Source organism: Desmodus rotundus, chromosome 1 (assembly GCF_022682495.2).
Source record: "Desmodus rotundus isolate HL8 chromosome 1, HLdesRot8A.1, whole genome shotgun sequence".
Taxonomy (NCBI): domain Eukaryota; kingdom Metazoa; phylum Chordata; class Mammalia; order Chiroptera; family Phyllostomidae; genus Desmodus; species Desmodus rotundus.
The window spans coordinates 118466593-118483851 of NC_071387.1; the positions used below are offsets into that span (position 1 = coordinate 118466593).

The window sequence follows — 17259 nt, forward strand, 5'->3', positions numbered from 1 at the left end:
ACACTATATATGGATAAGGCTAAAGAGCTCCACATATATCTGGTGCCGTAGAAAAATATTATTTTATTTTTTTATGTGCGTGTGTTTAAAGGAAATTGGAATCTATCTTATTCTGCAACTTTGTCTTTTCATGCCAACACTATATTGAAGATAATTTTATAATAATTTTTAGGCATACCCCATTATTTTTCACTCTTGCATGTTAGTATGAATAAAATACTACATCTTATTTAACCGTTCTCCTCTTGGTGGACATTTGGGTGGTTTCCATTTTTTTGCCATTACAAGGAACATTCTTGAACAAGTTTCCTTTCACACCCAAGTGAGGGGATCTCCTGGGTAGACACTGACTAACAGAACTGCTGGGTCATAGAAAACGCTCATGTTCAAAAAAACATAACAGGTGTTTTTAACTTGTTCTCCAAAAGTTGTGTTTCAAGTGTATGAGTGGATTCATTTTTTCCATTTACCCAGCCCCGATATAAATTTCTTAAGTGTTGGTCAACCTGATACCTACAGCATATCTCATTTTTATCTACTTTGCATTTCTGCCATCTCTAGAAAAAGGCTGAACATCTATGGTAACTGGCATTCCATGTTTTTGCCACCGAGAATAGTTTGTCTATTCATATTCACATTTCTATGGGTTGTTTGTCTCATTAATTTATTCAAGAAATTTATATGTATATTCTGCATAGAAACCCTTATGTGCTGAAATATGTTATTCCATCTTAAGTATAGTGTCTTTTGACCTACAAAATTTTATTTTGATGTACTCAGTTTTATTAATTTTATTCACTAGAGCTTTTCCTTTAGAATGATTGTTTTTATCCAAGATATAAAGATATTCTATAATCGTTGTAAAACATTTAACCTAATACATTTTAAATTTATATTTTATTGATTATGCTATTACAGTTGTCCAGATTTTTCCTCCTTTGCCCCCCTCCATCCAGCACCCCCCACTCCCTCAGGCAATGCCCCACCATTGTTCATGTCCATGGGTCATGCATATAAGTTCTTTGGCTACTCCATTTCCTACACTGTACTTTACATCCCCATGGCTATTCTGTAACTACCTATTTGTACTTCTTAATCCCCTCACCTCTCTACCCATTCTCCCACACCCCTCCCATCTGGCAACCACCAGAATGCTCATTGTATCCATGATTCCGTCTCTGTTCTTGTTTGCTTAGTTTGTTTTTTAGATTCAGCTGTTGATAGATATGTATTTTTTTTTTTGCCATTTTATTGTTCATAGTTTTGATCTGTTTCTTTTTCTTAAATAAGTCCCTTTAACACTTCATATAATAATGGTTTGGTGATGACTAACTCCTTTAGTTTTTTCTTCTCTGGGAAGCTCTTATTCTGCCCTTCGATTCTAAATGATATCTTTACTGGGTAGAGCAATCTTGGCTGTAGGTTCCTGCTTTTCCTGACTTTGATTTTTTGCCAATCCCTTCTAGCCTGCCAAGTTTCTTTTGAGAAATCAGCTGATAGTCTTATGGGAACTCTCCTGGAGGTAACTAACTTCTTTTCTCTTGCTGCTTTTAAGATTCTCTCTTTATCTTTAACCTTTGGCATTTTAATTATGTGTCTTGGAGTGGGCCTCTTTGCATCCATCTTGCTTGGGATTCTCTGTGCTTCCTGGACTTACATGTTTATTTCCTTCACCAAATAAGGGAATTTTCTTTCACTATTTTTTTAAATAGATTTCCAATTTCTTGCTCTTTCAATTCTCTTTCTGGCACCCTATGATGCAAATGTTGGATTGCTTGAAGTTGTCCCAGAGACTGCTTATAGTATCCTCATTTTTTTTTCTTTTTTCTTCTTGTTGTTCTGATGGGTTGTTTTTTGCTTCCCTATGTTCCCAATCATGATTCGATTCTTGGTTTCATCCACTCTACTGTTGTTTCCCTGTAAATTGTTCCTTATAGTGTATTCTTCATTTCTGACTGGATCTTTTTTATGCTGTTGGTCCTCACTAAGTTCCTTGAGCATCCTTATAACCAGTGTTTTGAACTCTGCATCTGATATATTGCTTATCTCTATTTTGTTTAGTTCTATTTTTCCAGTTCTGATCTGTTCTTTCATTTGGACCGTGTTTCTTTGTCTCCTCATATTGGCAGCCTCCCTGTGCTTGTTTCTATGTATTAGGTAGAGCTGCTCTGACTCTGTGTCTTGGTAGTGTGGCCTAATGTAGTAGGTGTCCTGTAGGGACCAGTAGCACAGGCACCCTTATATCCAAGCTGGGAACTTGAGGTGCACCCTTCATGTGGGCTTAGTTCATCACCCTCCTCTTGTAGTTGATCCTTGGTTGCTGTTGGCAGATCAATGGGAGGGATTCACCCAGGCCAGTCAGCTACAAGGATTGGCTACAACCACTGACCACCACCCTCCACCCTCCATGGAAGATCAGCTGTGCAGGGGCAGGGTGGTTGTGCTCCAACATGGTCTGTAGCTGTCTACTGGGTGCGCTGGCCCTGGGGTTTCCAGGTTGGTGTAAGCCAAGGTCAGCCCCCGACTATGTTTTGCCCAGGGCACCCTGCCTGAGCTGTAAAGCAACCTGAGATGGCTGCTACTTGTGCTGAGCCTGGAGATTCCTGGACAAAGCCAAGCTGTGAATCTAAGTTGGCTGCTGCTAGTGCAGGGCCTGGGGCTCATGGAAGCCTGCTGTTGCTTGTTTGATAGGAATTAGGAAGTTGTGAAGCTTGAGCCAATTCCAGCCATTCATATGGGAAAGCAGGTTGGGTGGGCCTGTAAGTTGGGAGGGGCAGACTCTCTGGGATCTCCAAGGTAGGCCAAATAGGGTTAGTCAGGTTGATGGAGTCTCAATATGGCACCAGCTTACCCGCTCTGTGAGGGGAGAGCTTAAAAAAGGGACAATGGCCTCTTCTCGCCTTCATACTAGACACTTCAGTTTCTCCCTGTACACCACTGGTGCCTTTCAAGCTGCTACCCTGGGGCTGCAACTCAGAGGGAGTGAGTCTGAGTAGACGAGTCTGTGTTGGGTTCTTTAAGAGGAACTGCTTGGGACTTGAGAATTTTCTTCCCCCGATTCAATCCCTGCTGCTTTTTGCAGCCAGAAGTTATGGGGACACATCTTCCTGGCACTGGAACCCTGGCTGGGGGGCTTAGTGTGGGGCTGGGACTCCTTGGCCCTGAGCTATCCCTCCCGAATTTTTACCTACCACACGTGAGTGTGGGACCAGCTGGTTCCATGTTTACGCCCCTCCTACCAGTCTGGATGGACGTAGTTTCTTTAATTCCATAGTTGTCAGACTTCCATTCAACTCTATTTCATAGTTGTGAGACTTCTTTCATCTCAATTTCTGTTGGTTCTGAGTGATGGTTTTTTTATATTTTAGTTGTGAGTTTGATGTGGTTGTGCAAAAGGGCGAACCATGTCTGCCTACACTCCAGTCTTGACCAGAAGTCCTTCTACTTTTCTTTTATATTTTAAGTATATTTTATTGATTATGCTATTACAGTTGTCCCACATTTTTTCCCCTTTATCCCCCTCTGTCCTGTACCCCCCTCCCACCAGCATCCCCCCCCCTTAGTTCATTGCCATGCGTCATACATATGTTCTTTGGCTTCTCCATTTCCTATACTATTCTTAACCTCCCCCAGTCTATTTAATTTAATTTAATTTTTTAAAGATTTTATTTAATTTTTAGAGAGGGGAAGGGAGAGAGAAAGAGAGGGAAAGAAACATCAATGTGTTGTTGCTTCTTGTATGCCCCACACTGGGGACCTGGCCCACAACCCAGGCATGTGCCCTGACTCAGAATCAAACCGGCGACCCTTTGGTTGATCCACTGAGCTACACCAGCCAGGGCTCCCCCCGTCTATTTTGTACCTACCAATTATGCTTCTTATTCCCAGTATCTTTTCCCCCATCCACCCCCCACCCCCTCCCCACTGATAACCCTCCATGTGATCTCTATTTCTGTGATTCTGTTCCTGTTCTAGTTGTTTGCTTAGTTTTTGTTTTCGTTGTTTTTTTTTTTTAGGTTCATTTGTTGATAGTTCTGAGTTTATTGTCATTTTACTGTTCATAGTATTGATCTTTTTCTTAGATAAGCCCATTTAACATTTCATATAGTAAGGGCTTGGTGATGGTTAACTTCTTTAACTTTACCTTATCTGGGAAGCACTTTATCTGTCCTCCCATTCTAAATGATAGCTTTTCTGCTTTTCTGCATAGCGTAATCTTTGATGTAGGTCCTTGCCTTTCATGACTTTGAATACTTCCCAGCCCCTTCTTGCCTGCAAGGTTTCTTTTGAGAAATCAGCTGACAGTCTTATGGGAACTCCTTTGTAGGTAACTCTCTCTTTTCCTCTTACTGCTTTTAAGATTCTCTCCTTATCTTTAATCTTGGGTAACGATGATGTGCCTTGGTGTGTTCCTCTTTGGACCCAAATTCTTTGGAACTCTCTTGAGCTTCCTAGACTACCTGGAAGTCTATTTCCTTTGCCCAATTGGGGAAGTTTTCCTTCATTTTTTAAAAATACGTTTTCAATTTCTTCCTTTTCCTCTTTTCCTTATGGCACCCCTATGATTTGGATGTTGGAATATTTAAAGTTGTCCCAGAGGTTCCTAAGCTTCTTTTTTTCTTTTCTTTTTTTTTTTTTTTGAATTCTTGTTTCTTTATTCTGTTCTGGTTGAATGTTTATTTCTTCCTTCTGTTCCAAACCGTTGATTTGAGTCCCGGTTTCCTTCCCTTCACTGTTGGTTCCCTGTACATTTTCCTTTGTTTCACTTTTCATGGCTTTCACATTTTCCTCTATTTTGCAACCACACTCAACCATTTCTGTGAGCATCCTGATTCTAGTGTTTTGAACTTTCATGTGGTAGGTTGACTATCTCTTGTCACTTAGTTCCTTTTCTGGGGTTTTGATCTTTTCTAAATTGGGGCCATATTTCTTTGTCTCAGTGCACCTGTTATGTTTTAAGGGGCGGAGCCTTAGGTATTCACCAGGGCAGGGCAACCCACATCACTGCATTGTGGCCCTGTCTGTAGTGGAAGGGTCCAAGAGGGAACAATGCTGCTTGCTCAGCTCTCGGCCGGCTTTCAGTCACTTCCCCTGCTATCCACAAGTAAATTGGGCCCTTCTGGTGCTGATTACCAGGTGGGTGGGTTTGTGTACATTCTAGGACCCTGTGGGTCTCTCCAACGAACCCTACTGTGAGGCTGGGAATTTCTCCTGCTGCCACAACCTCCACAGGTTTTTATAGCCAGAGGTTTTGAGGCTTTAGTTTCCCATGCTGGAACCCTGGGTTGCTCAGTCTGTTTTGCTCCCCCGTTATTCCTCCCAGCTTATCCGCACACAAATGTGGGACCACCTCGTCCACCACCTGCCACCTTACCTGCCTGGTCCCCAGCCTTGCTGTGCATCCTCTCCACTCCTGCCCATCTCTGCTGCCCCTCCTACCAGTCTGGATGAATGTTTCTTCTTTAACTCCTTGATTGTCAGACCTTCATACAGCTCAATTTTCTGGCAGTTCTGGTTGCTTTTTGTTTTTAAATTGATTGCTGTCCTTCTTTTGCTTCTGCGAGGAAGTGAAGCATATCTACCTATGCCTCCATCTTGGCTGGAAGTCTACTTTTATTTTTTATATTTAGAGTTGGAGTTGATTTTTATGAATGGAATGAGACTGGATTTTATACTTATCAATATTTTTCAAATATATGATTGTCCAAAAATCATTTACTGGCTATTAACAGACTTTACCTGAAAGTTTGAAATAACATATAATAAATTTCCATATGCCTGGGTCAATTTCTGTAAACTATTCGTTTCTACTGCTTTATTCTTTTTTATTAATTAAAAAAATTGTTTTATCCTCACCCGAGGACATTTTTTTATTGCTTTTTTAGACAGAGAGGAGGAGGGGGAGAGAGATAGAGAGGGAAACATCGATGTGAGAGAGGAACATTGATCAGCTGCCTGCCACATGCCCCCCCCCACCAGGAATCCAACCCACAACCCATGTATGTGCCCCTATGGGGGATGAAACCCAAAACTTTCAGTTTATGGGATGACGCTCCAACCAACTGAGCCACACAAGTCAGGGCTGATTTATTCTTGAGCCAATATGACAAGGTATCAACTGCTACAGCTTTATAATATGCTCTGATTTTTATTTAATCAAGTCTCTCTTCTTTGTTCTTTTACAACATTGTCTTTGCTATTCATAACATTGACTTTAATATAAATTTTAAAATCATCTTGTCAAGTTGCATTTAAAAATCCCACTGGGGTTTTTATTGGTTGCATTAAATTCATGAACTAATTGAGAGAAATTAACTAGGAGAAAAATGACACTTTACAATCTTGAGTTTTCTTATATCACATAAATGTGGTATACTCTAATCTTACCACGGGTTTCAGTTACCTTCTTGAATGGGTTTAAACCTCTGCTTGTAGATATTCTTCTTTTCAGTTTTCTGAGAACAGGATCTTCCATTTTTTAGGGCAGTAGTCTCCAAATTATGTTGATAACACATCCCAATGTGTAAAATTTGTGAGCATGAAAAAATATATACAAATTACACATTAGTATACTAATACATAGTTTATAAAATATAAAGTATGTAAATGAGGTAGATTAAATAATTATTTTTAAATGATTTTTAGAGGGCGGGAGAGAGAGATCTGTTGTTCCACTGATTCATGCATTCACTGGTTGCTCCCTGTATATGCCTTGACCAGAGATCGAACCTGCAACCTTGGCACATCAGAACAACACTCCAACCGAGACCCCTGGCCAGGGCAAACAATGATGTTTAAACAAATGTCTTATTTTGTTAAACCATTTGCTCTAATTAAAAATCATTGTGGTTGCCCTGGCTGGTATGGCTCAGTTGGTTGGGGGTCATCCTGCCGAACAAAGGGTCACTGGTTCGATTCCTGGACAGGGCGCATGCCTGGGTTGCAGGTTTGGTCCCCAGGCAGGATGCGTTCGAGAGACAACGGATCAATGTTTCTCTCTCACATCAATGTTTCTCTCCATCTCTTTCTCCCTTCCTGCCCATCTCTCTAAAAATCAGTAAATTAAAATTTTTTTTAAATCACTGCAGTTGGACAGTAGCAGTGGTAATATTTTAGTGAGAACAAGGTGCCTGCATATGCTTAAACATTTCACGATACAGAAATGTGAAAGGCTGAGTTTCTTAATATGGGGTATAGTTTATATGTAATAAAATGTGCTCATTTAAACTGCACCATTTGATAAATTTTGAAAAATGTGTAAGGTACTCATTCCCCTGTTTGAGCATCATCACAACCAACATCCGGCATAATCCTACCCCCCACAAGACACCTTCTTGTCTTTCGTAGTCAGTCCCTTTCTCCACCCCTGGTGCTAAGAAATTGGTATGTTTTCCACCATTGTGAAAATAGTTCCTAGAATATGAAGCACTTTCTAGAATAATATGTATACATAGTCATAAAATATGGACTTGGTTATATCTGCATTCTTTGACTTAATATGATGCTTTTGGAGATTAATCCATGGTTTTGCATATACCCAGAATACATTCTTTTTTATTGTTGAGTACCACTTCATTGTATGGACGTGCCATTATTTGCTTATTAATTCACCTGTTGATTGACATTTGGCTTGTTGCGCACATCGGATATAATGAACTGAGCTGCTGTGAACATTCACATACAAGCCCTTGTACTGACATATATTTATCTTAGATAAATACCTGTAAATGGAATGCCTGCATCATATAGTGGGAGGATTTTCACCTCTAAAATGTTTTATTGTGGTAAAATATACATAATGAAATTTATCATCTTAATTTTTAAACGAAGAAAGTTTATTGGGAATTTTTACATTTATGTTCATGAGCAATAAGGTCTGTGCTTTACTTCTCTTGCAATGTCTGTGTCTGGTCTGGATATCAGTGGCAATGCTGGAACCATAAAGTGAGTTAGAAAGATTTCCTTCTCTTCAGCTTTTGGGGATTTCTCTTTACCTTAAATGTCTAGTAAAAATCACCAGTGAAGTCATCTAGGTCTCTAATTTTCTATGTGAAAAGGTTTTTAACTAAATTTGAATTTCTTTGATATAGAGCTATTCAAGTTACCTATTTCTCTTGAGTGAGGTTTGGTAATTTATCTTTGAAGGTATTTGTCCATTTCACTTAAATCGGCAAACTTAGTGCCAAGAACTTGCTCATAATTTTCCTTTATGACATATTTTGCCTGTTTGTTTTTTAGTTGCTTGTCTAGAAACATTTTAGAACCTGAACCCGTACTCTGAGATGGAGTTATTGGACCACTTTGAGCAGAGGCATGAAATGAGTTCTTAGTTACAGAATTCTTCTGGACATTGTGTTAAGAATCATCTGAAGAGGGTTAATGGCAGAATCAAGGAGATAAAATGGTATTTAATTACAAAAGACTACATTGGCTTGGACCAGTGCGGTGGTAGTGGTGGCCAGAAAATACTAGAATCTTAAGTTAGAGCTGATTGAGCTGTTGAAAGAGTTAGTGTTGGGTATTGGAGAGGTAAAGGATGCTTTTAAGGTTTTTGTCCTGAGTAACTGGAAGAATAGAGTTTCACTGAGAAAGGGAAGACTGCAGGAGGAACTGAGGGGAGGGTGACACATGTTCCCTTTGAGATGCTTATTAAACCTCCAAACGTAGATTTCAACATAGGCAGTTGGTTACACAGACTGGAGTTGAGGGGAATGGTTGGTGCTGGAGATACATACTGAGTCATAGCCATTTCAATGGTATTTAAGGTCCCAAGACTGGATGAGGTCATCCGAGGAGTGAAAGCAGGTGAGGAAGAGATCCAAGACTAAACCCTGAGTTAGAGCTCCATTAAAGGTTGAATAGAGCCTGCAACAAACAGAACAGCCTGAAAAATAGGCAGAACAACAGGTGTGGTTTCTTAGCAGCCTGGAAGTGTTTCAGAGGTTGTAGTGATTGGTTATGTCAAATGTTGATAGATCAACTAATAGTTCAACTCATGGACTGAAAAATGACTACAGACTTAGCAATGAGGAGGTCACTTGTGACCTTGGAAACAACACTTTTAATGGAGTCATGTGGGTTAACTGGGAACTGGTTCAAGAAAAATCAAGAGCCCTGACTGGTGTGGCTCAGTTGGTTGGATGTCATCCTGTAAAGTGGAAGGTCCCCGGTTCCACTCCTGGTCAGGGCATATGCCTGGGTTGCTGGTTTGGTCCCTGGTTGGGGCGAGATGCAGTCAATTGATGTTTCTCTTTTACATCTATGTTTCTCTCCATTTCTCCCTCCCTCCCCCTCTAAGAAAAATACCATCTTTAAAAAAAAGGAATGAGAGAAACTTTGTATTTGTTAATTCACCTACTCACTAAAATGTATAGGTGAACTCAAATCCGACCTTTGGAAGACCTGTGCCAAGTGGCAGGTTTGAGTTGCACGCGGCACGTGTTCCCAGCCGAGGGAGAGCAAAGCAACAGTCTGATTCAGCTATCAAACTGGACTGTTTCATGCTGTTTTCCTATTTTTGTACTTTTTGTTGGTTTTGCTACTTAAAATGCCTCTCACGTGCAGTGCTAAAGTGTACCTAAGCACAAAACACACATAAAAGAAGGTTATATGTATTGATGGGATCACAAAAATGTAATGACCCAAGCCTCGAAAAAACCTAACCTTGTATTCCCCCTGGGAGCAGTGGTTCAGTCTTGCTAAGTCAGCATTTGCTATGACTTCATAAAACAGAACTCTACTGAATAAGAATCAACTCTAAGGTAAATATTTTCAAACATCTTTTTAAAATTTTATTTGATCTTCGAGAGACTGTAAGGGAGAAAGAGAAACACCGATTTGTTTTCCCACTTATTTATGCATTCATTATTTGCATCTTGTACGCGTCCTGACTGGAGATCAAACCCACAACCTTTCTGTATCAGGACGCTGCTCCATCTGACCTACCCAGCCAGAGCCAAACATCTCTTTTTTAAATGATGTCAAAAAGGCAGGTACTTTCTCAACTAATTTTTTAATTATCTTTACCTTGAAAGTCGATGAAAAAAGAAAAAAACAGTCATCTACTAGGAAGCAAATTTTTGATAAGCACCTAAAAAATGTCAGCATATTTGGGACACATCTTTTTACAAAAGAAAGTATGTATTAGAACACATATTAACTTCAAGACAGCAGTTACCTTTTGTCAAGGAAAGGCAGAGAAATGAGGCCGTTCAATTGTGTCTGTTAATATGTTTTTAATATAAATAAGGCATATTATCTTAAGTCTGAGCATTGAGTAAAAGTTTTATTATCCCATTCTTTTGACATATTTAAAATAAATATATTACTAACTCAATCATATTAAATAACACTATTATAAAACTTGATTATTTGTTAAATTGGCATCATCAACTGATGGGCAGCTCTCGACTGGTTGGTATGTCACTGGAAAGGTCGGGACACGCTGTTACAGTTTATAACAAACAACTCTATGTCTTTAAGGCAGCTTCACCGGTCACTGGAGTTGCAACCTCACCCCTCTAAAGCTACACATTTCAACCATACTAAGCATATGAACGAACTGCAAGAAAGTACGTCCACGTTTGGGGGCGGTATGCAGGGATGAGACCAGACACGTGCCAGCACTCAAGCAAAGGCTGGAGAGGGATGAACGCGTCTGGCCTTCAGCTAAACAGGGCTGAGAGCCTCCAAATAAACTCAGTGTGCATCTGAACTGGATTCGGCATCACCGGAAACGGCAACTCCCACTTGGGGCGCTGCGGACACACGAGTTGAGGCTGCCTTCCAGGAAGCGAAAAAAAAAAAGGGAGAAAGAGAAAAAGGAGGAATAGTGGGGAGCAGGCCCTCGACCGCCACTCACACGCCGCGTCCCCCAACTCTTCGCCGCCCCGGCTGCCGCCCTTGGCCTCTGGCCGCTCCCCGGTGGCCTAGCCCTCGGACCCCGCGGCCCGCCAGCCGCTGCCCGCTGGCGGGGACCTCAGGTGCGTACCCCGCCCCCGCCGCCATTAAGAGCGGGTGCTTTTCTTAGAACTTTCTCCTTCCGCGGGCCTACGGCTCCGAAGGGGGGGGTCTATGGAGGTCGCCCGCCCAAGTGCACGGAGGGAAGTGCCCCGTTCCCCGCTGGCTCAGCGGGCCCGAACCCCTTTGCTCGAGGGCAGGGCCCAAGGAGTGGGGGTGGGGCGAGGAAGCCTTGTAGTGGGGGCAACGGTCATACGCACAGAACGCGCATTCTTCTCCCTTCTGATTGGCTGGGCGGAGCGGTGGAGGCGGATGCTGCAAGCTCAGGACTCTCGGGAGCCTGGTGCCTGTGAGCTCACAACCCTGTGAGCTCACAACCAGTAGAGACTCTTGTGCTGCATGAAGGCATGACTGATTGGTTAGCAGGGGGGCGGGGCTTCCCCTGTTGCTTGGTAACGGCGCCCCGGTTCCCTAGTGCTGGCTCTCTGGCTCCGCCCCTCACATTGCGCATTACCAAGTGACCCGCTGCGTGGGTTTTGTATTGGACTAGGTCAGCCCGGGAGTCTCCAGCGGTCTGATGGCAGAAAATAAACCCAGAGGCACCAAGAAGAGTTTCTGGCCCAGGATTGTGACCTCACTTATGGTTTAAAGATAAAGTGGGGAAAAGGCTCGCAGGGATTCCGGGCCATGTCCTGCCTTAATCCCTCGCAACCACTAGTGTACTTTCTGTCTCTGAGGCTCTGACTATTCTGAACATTTTCCTTAGATGGTTTTTTTTTAAGGATTCTATTTATTTTTATAGAGAGGGGCAGAGAAGAAGAAAGAGGGAGGGAAATATCAATGTGCGGTTGCCTCTCCCACGCCCCACCCAGGGGGCCTGGCTTGCAACCCCCGCGTGTGTTCTAACTGGGAATCGAACTGGCGACTCTTTGGTTCGCAGTCCACACTCAATCCACTGAGCTACACCAGCCAAGGCCTTAGGTGGTTTGATTCATTCTCTTTTATGGCTGAATAATCATTGTATGAGTATACCACATTTTCATTTTCTGTCAATTTATGTCATTTTCGATTGTTTCCACTTTTTGGCTATTATGAATAATGCTATGAGCATTTGTGTACGTGTTTTTGTGTGCATATGTTTTTAACTCGGGTATATATCAAGAAATGGAATAACTGGGCCAAGCTTTGTGTTTTAAGGGGTAAATTTTTTACGGTTTAGTTTTCATGCTGGTAATTTGAAGTAAACATGTTCAGATATAAGGTTGGATATTATTCAGAAATGCAACTGAAGAATTAAGGCAGCCTTTTCTTCCTCTTTTCTTCCACTGGGAGAAGAAGGCTTGGTCATTGTGACTGGCCACCTTGCCTTTAGTGGACGCAGGGCTTGGTGCCAGCTGCAGCAGGTGTTACTCTGCGGTGGCCATTGGGAGTGGGTCACCGTTCTTCCCTCCTGCCTTTTGTTTAGCCCCTGATGTTTGAGGCCCGGAGCTTCGGGTCTTTGCCCACACCTTCAGCTGGGACAGTTTTTTTCCCTCATTCTCAGGCTGTAGAACTTGCTCAAGTGCCCAGTTGTTAGCCCCGTGTTCCCACATGGCCTGGACCATATGAAGGGTGTCTGGCTTTCATTTCGCTTTTGTCACCTGCTATTCTGCCCGATCTGTGCAGGTCCACCTCACTTGAGCGTGCAGGAGGTGGATTTTGTTCATCTTTGTTCCCTCCCTGCCCATCCTGCCAGCATGTATGTTTTCACATATGAGGTGCTCAATACATTTTTGGTGGTGGTTTTTAAATTTGTTAATGTATTTGACTAAGCTAAACTTCTCTACTATTTGTTAATTGTTTAAATTTTATTGAAAATACATGTTACTTCTATTTCTCTTCCATACTCCTGTTATCGTTCCAGAATAGAAAGAATACTTTGTGAAATTTGTTTTTTTTTTAATTCGAGTTTTATTGAGATATCATTGATACATAATATTATACTTGTTTTAGGTGTCCACTGTAGTGATTTGGTAATATGTATGTATTGTGAAATGATTGCTACAATAAGAGTAGACATTCATCACCTCACATATTACAATTTTTTGTTCTTGTGGTGAGATCTCTTAAGATCTACTCTGTTTGCAACTTAGTACCGTATTGTTAACTGTAGTCACCATGCTCTACATTACATCCCCAGGACGGACTGATTTTAAACTGGGAGTTTGTACCTTTTGACCACCTCAGTACATTTCCATTGAATGCTGAGTTCTGGAGAAGGTGGCATCTCAGGAACTTGTTAATTAAAAAATCAAGATCTTTGGAAAGGAAAATTAGAAACACTCTAAAAAATAAACCAGGCCTCCATTTCAAGATTTCAGAGGTTTGATAAGCAGAGTGGATGACATTCCAAGTGATGAAAATTGTAAGTGATGGAAATGAATTCTAGATCAGGGGTGGGCAAACTTTCTCTGTAAAGGGCCAGCTAGTATTTGAGGCTTTGGCAGCATGTGCTCTCTGTCACATGCATACAACCCTGCCTGGGCAGGAAAACAGCCGTAGACAAGATGTAAACGAATGTGGCTGTGTTCCAATAAAGCTTTATTTACAGAAATAGGTGGCAGTCTGGATGGGACCCACAGACTGCAGATTGTTGACCCCTGTTCTAGATGTTTGCTTTTTATTAGTAAAATACTATGTTGAAGAGGCGAGTCAGTCCTCAAGGATTGCTGAGGAAACTATATGAGATTTGAGAGTTTTTTTAGTTTACATGTCTAGTTTTTAAAGAGCAAAAATTAAGTATTATATAAAATCTGTGATCTAAGTGAATGTGGCTGGTGTTTTAGATGTGAATAGGAAAGAATTACCATATAGACTTTGGGAGATTTTATTATGTGGCACAAGCTTTCATTGTCAAGGATTTTTAGTTTTATTAAGATGCAAAGATTTTTTTCTCAGGGAAATGTTTAAACGTAAACCCCATGTTAGCTTATAACCATGTTTCATTATTTTTAATGTTGTATTAATGCATGGTGTGTTCTAAATTAAATGTAAAAGAGTTCCTGCCTTCATTCATTAAGTAAAAGATACAAACAAAGCAATAATTATAAAACATTCATTTTTAAAATTATTGCTGGTACCCTAGTTGATACCAACTAATATCATTTTGAGAGCTACCTACTTTCATTCATCCTATTCTTTAATTCTCTCAAAAACCAGAGTTTGACATCATAGTCCTCTTAGGGATTACTGTGGTGTAATTAGCTTTACCACTGGCACTAACAGATGTTGATCAAGCAGTTTACTTCTGTGGTTTAGAGGAAGGCTTTGTTGAAGCCTTCTCTAAGGAAAGAATTGTGAGAAATAATAGACAGTGGAGTCACACTATGGTTGAGCTGCAAAAATGAAATGAGAAAAATACCTATTAAAATATTTTAGTAAACACTTTCTTCCATCCCAATATAGGAGCATCTGACTTAGCAGCAAGCATGAGCTGGGAACCTGGAATATGCCAGTCCCTGCTTAAATAGTCTTTCTGGGACAGATATTTACCGTTCCCTTGGGTAATTTGGACGATGCTTGAATTTGCCACTGGGTGTACCTACTTCCATTGTAAATAGGACTCTGCTGTATGAGACTGTGTCTTTATTTTTTTTAAACATTGTTTGAAGTAGTTTATTCTGAAAGATAATGGTCAAGAATACCAGTTTCTTTGTTTCTTTAGGATTTTTATTTATTTATTTTTAGAGAGGGGAAGGGAGGGAGAAAGAGACGGAGAGAAACATCAATGTGTGGTTGCCTCTCATGTGGCCTCCACTAGGGACCTGGCCTGCAACCCAGGCATATGCCCTGACTGGGAATTGAACCGGCAGCCCTTTGGTTCACAGCCCACACTCTACATCTAAAATCCACTGAGCTATACCAGCCAGGGCAAGAATACCAGTTTCTTGGTCTTAATTTTAAATATCAATAATGTATTAAAGAGCTTTGGTTGTAGGTATATCTTTATAACTATATACATTTACCCACATTAATGCTTTTTTAAAACAAATATTTGCCTTATTTTAAATAAAAAATGAGCACATGTTAAATATATTTACAGTTTATTTTATAAAAATCTGTTGAGATGTCTATAACTTCTATGGAAAAATAATTTTAATATTTCAACCAAGTAATGCAGTTAATTTTAAAAAATACAGACAAGAAATTGGAATGAAAACTCTAGTTTTGCCAGTGGACATAGTTGGAATAAAATAGAAATCATTTCAAGTTTTGCCTCTTCACGTGAAATTATTTAATCTGAATTCTTGATGAAACATTCTAGATACTGATTTTCCCGAAAGGAATTACATACTATTGACCATATAATTATTAAAAACAGAAATGAACATATAAGTGACATATATTTAGGTCAAATTTTTAAAAATTTTTAAAACCTAAAATTTGAACATACAAAAATTGCAAGTATATAGTACAAAGAACTTTTATTTCTTCTGAACTACTTGAGAGAAATTGTCAACCTGAGGACACATCACCCCAAATACTTTACAGTGAGTATTTTCCATAAACAAGAATGTTTTCCTGCATAATAGCAATATTACAATCAAAATTAACCTTATTTCATTACAATACTAAAACCTCATTAATTTTTTAAAGGCTTTATTAATTTATTTTTAGAGAGGGGGGAGGGGAGCGAGAAAAGGAGGAGAGACACATCAGTGCAAGAGAGAAACATCGATCAGTTGCCTCTCACACGCGCCCTGACCAGGGGCCAAACCTGCAACCCAGGCTCGTGCCCTCACCTGGAATGGAACCCTCGACCTTCGGCTTGTGGGACGACGCCCAGCCAGCTGAGCCACAATGCTCAGGGCTCCTCATGAAGTTTACAGTTGCCCCAGTAATGTTCTCTATAGCAAAAGGGAAAGCTTTTGCACATCACATTGAAAGGTCTAGCCTCCACAATACATAAAGAATTCTATAAATTCAATAACAAAAATAAGGAAACAATCCAGTTTTTAAATGGACAAGAGATTTGAACAGGCATTTCACCACAGATGATATACAGATGGCAGAGAAGCATGTGAAAAGATGCCTAGCACCGTTAGACATGAAAACGCAAGTTTCAACCACAAAGTGGTATCGCTGCCCACCTGTTACAATGGCTAAAGTTATTTTTAAGCTGACAGTACTGGGTGTTGGCAAAGATGCAGAGCAGCTGGAGTTCTCCCGTATTTGTGATAGGAACACTTAACTGGTACATTCACTTTGGAAAACAGTTTGGTACTTTCTTACAAAGCTAGAAAAATACTTAAGATTGGACCCAGCAAACCCTTTTTAGGTATTTACACAAGAGAAGTGAAAACTTAGGTTGACACAAAAGCCCACATGTGAGTGGTTTTAGTGGCTTTATTCATAATCATAAAAAATCCCTGCAAATGACACAAAGTTCTTTAACTGATGATATAAATTGTGTTGCATCTCCAGTGGTAAACTCAGTGATAAGAAGAAACAGGTACAGTGCACAGCACAGCGTGCGATTCCATTTATGTGACATTCTGGGACAGGCAGAACTACAGGGACAGAACCCGATCAGTTATGGGTAGGGGACAGGCTACAAAGTGACTACAAAGAGTCATGGAGGAGTTTTGGGGGTGACGGTACTGTCCGTCCTGTACCTTGGTTTTCGTGGTGGCTACAGACTTACATTTGTCCAAACATATAAAACTGAACACTAAAAAGGGTGAAGTTACTATGTGTAAATTATTCCTTAATTAAATTTTTATGACATGAACAGGTATTTCACCTTTAATAATCAAAGAAATGAAACAATTCTAATGAGGGTCTATAGTTTATATCTGTTGAAAGTATTTTTACAATATGGTAAAAACTTACTCCTTCACTTAACAAGAAGAGTAAACTGTCATTTTGACCGTTTTCTTGCTGTTGAATAAAGTATGCAGACGTGAGCAGCGTCTGAGCTCAGAGATGATGTCCCGCCCTGATGGCTTTTCCGTCGGCTTCATCGAGAGACCTCTGAGCCTGGAGGTTGTTTTAAGGACACACGACGTCATGTGCTCGTGATGTTTTCCATTTCACAAACCGCCCACGTGGGAACAGTGTGTCCTTCGCCCGCCAGGCACCTGAGAGGGAAGGGAGTTACTAACCTCACCTGCAAGGCGGGGTGGACGAGGACTGTCCTGGCCCGGACGTGTGGTCACTGTCATCGTGGGACACCTGCCCCTTCGAGGTCCTTTATCTAGGTCTTCGATGTGCCGGTGTGGCCCCCCCCTGCAGCCCCCCACTGCGGCCCCGCCGCTGCTC

General features: G+C 40.9%; 1 protein-coding gene across 1 annotated transcript in view; it reads left to right on the forward strand.

Moving 5' to 3' along the window:
• The first annotated feature begins 10647 nt into the window (after window positions 1-10647).
• LOC112314830 (general transcription factor II-I repeat domain-containing protein 2B) overlaps window positions 10648-17259 on the forward strand; it is a 62536-nt gene continuing 55924 nt past the window's right edge. The window contains exon 1 of the mRNA XM_053929856.1: window positions 10648-10982. The gene's annotated coding sequence lies outside the window, so the exon portion shown is untranslated. The remainder of the gene's footprint in view (window positions 10983-17259) is intronic.